Source organism: Sinocyclocheilus grahami, unplaced genomic scaffold (genome assembly GCF_001515645.1).
Source record: "Sinocyclocheilus grahami isolate Dianchi unplaced genomic scaffold, SAMN03320097.WGS_v1.1 scaffold91.1, whole genome shotgun sequence".
Taxonomy (NCBI): Eukaryota; Metazoa; Chordata; class Actinopteri; order Cypriniformes; family Cyprinidae; genus Sinocyclocheilus; species Sinocyclocheilus grahami.
The window spans coordinates 1,979,469-1,981,862 of NW_015505270.1; the positions used below are offsets into that span (position 1 = coordinate 1,979,469).

General features: G+C 37.9%; 1 protein-coding gene across 2 annotated transcripts in view; it reads left to right on the plus strand.

Moving 5' to 3' along the window:
• Nucleotides 1–2,394, plus strand: part of LOC107587233 (dachshund homolog 2) — a 169,267-nt gene that overhangs the window by 105,124 nt on the left and 61,749 nt on the right. The window lies entirely within an intron of this gene.

Genomic DNA, 2,394 nt, shown 5'->3' on the forward strand with positions numbered 1-2,394 from the left:
GATAGACGGTGTTTTCGGTTATACCGGTGTTAAGCCGCAACACCGGTTACGTCATTTGCCTACCGCGGCACCGCCCCCCCACCGTTGTTTTGATTTTTTTATAGTAACAAAAATCATTTAGCCTAGTTCACTTAGAGGACAGATACTTTTAAAAACAGATTTTATTTATCACGTGAGGAGAGTGAGTCGAGCTGATTGACAAGAGTGAGATGAGAAAGACAAGATGATGGCAGAAGATTGTTTAGAAAGGAAATGCAAAGGCGCCTGTTTGGCAATATTTTAGATTTTGAAAAGCCTGTTGACCGGAAGTTTTTTTAAACATTTGTTTCTTATTTATTTGGTTCCACAGTGTTTGCTGATTACTTTATTTAAACTTTGTGTATTTTATTTATATTATTTTACATCAAGGTGTATATGCCGTGCCTCCTGTTAGTTCGTTTGAGTGTATATATATATATATATATATATATATATATGTGTGTGTGTAAGAGTAAATTAAGATTTATTCTTCAAAAAAGTACCGTTGAAATCTGTAAGGAACAAGAACCGTTTAGAAAATTCAGAACTGAACCCATGGAGTCGTTAAATTCATTACTATTCCCATTCCCCATAGACATAATCAAGAAAACCTTTAAAGAGCACTTATTATGCAAAATCCACTTTTACATGGTGTTTGGACATAAATGTGTGTGAACACAACCACCCTACAATAATAAAAATCCACCCACTTGTTTTGATTTTTTTATAGTAACAAAAATCATTTAGCCTAGTTCACTTAGAGGACAGATACTTTTAAAAACAGATTTTATTTATCACGTGAGGAGAGTGAGTCGAGCTGATTGACAAGAGTGAGATGAGAAAGACAAGATGATGGCAGAAGATTGTTTAGAAAGGAAATGCAAAGGCGTGCAAAATCCACTTTTACATGGTGTTTGGACATAAATGTGTGTGAACACAACCACCCTACAATAATAAAAATCCACCCACTCCTTAATTTTTCAACCACATTAAACCAAATCAGTCTCATTAGACATGCCGTTTTGATTCACTGAGCAGTGTTGACAGCACATTGTTTAGGCCCCGCCCACAGCCGCTGACTGACACCGCCGTATTAACAGAGACCCCGCCCTGAGTGAGCCGCACACAATCCGCCATGTTTATCTTCACACTAGAGCCTTTGAAAACAGCATTCAAGTCAGAAATATCTTCTTATTAAAGTTAAAGAAGTTATTCAGTCAAGAGCAGTGAGTGATTTTCTGTTTTTATTTATTGTTTATACCATATTAACAACGTAGACAGCAGTAGGTACTGTATATTATGCTGCTGTCACTTAATACACAGATCTAATATAAACATGGGATTTCTTTCCCAGCTTTTTACCTTCACAGACATAACCGACTGCTTTTGTAGCGCGTTTTTAACATAACCTTGTATTTAGCAGTTTAAGTGCAATAAGATATGAAAGAGAACTTAGTTTAGTGCTCACGTGCCGTGTGACAGCTTTCTGTGCACGTGCTTCAGATGTGTGCGCTAAAACACTATATCAGAAGTTTAAACTGACATTGCTTTAAAACGCATGATTTCAGCGCAATATACATGATAATCAAAACCAAACAGATGTTATTTGGCAGAGTATTTGAGGTATGACATATGACATATTTGAGGCACAGCCCCATTCTGGAAAAGGGGGCGGGGAACAGCAGCTCATTTGCATTTAAAGATACAGGCACGAAAACAGCGTGTATCTGCTTCCACTCAAAATAGGCATTTTCAAAATGGTATAATAATTGATCTGGGGGTATTTTGAGGTGAAACTTCACAGACTCATTCTGGGGACACCTTAGACGTACATATTGTAAAAAGGGGCATAATATGTGCCCTTTAATATAAGTTGTCAAATATTTAAAATGCATGATTGACTTTTGAAACTTATCTATTATAATTTTCACTGTTCTAGTTTGTAGATTTGCTATGTTCTCACAAACGCTCTGCGTTTGAGTTATTGCACCTGCCTACAGTTCTGTAGAATCACTTGTGAGCTCCTCACCTGGTAATCAAACACATTAAATCCACTGCAACAGCAAAACACATTTCTGCTGTGCAGGGCTACACAGCCATTAGCTTTGAATCACTTACCAGCGCAGCCTATAGATATTCACAATATGAAAATAAAGAGAACTGTTAGGAAGCGTTCAACAATCTAATCACCTCAACACACACACGCACACAGGCACGTGACCTGAGGTAATGGGTTCTTGCCCACGCAGCCCTCTCCTTTCTGCTGAGCTTTATTGAGGCTAATGACGTCTTTAATGTTCCCCACCTGACTGTGCATTTAGATTGTGATGTTACCATCACTGCACACACAGACACACACACACACACAGACACACA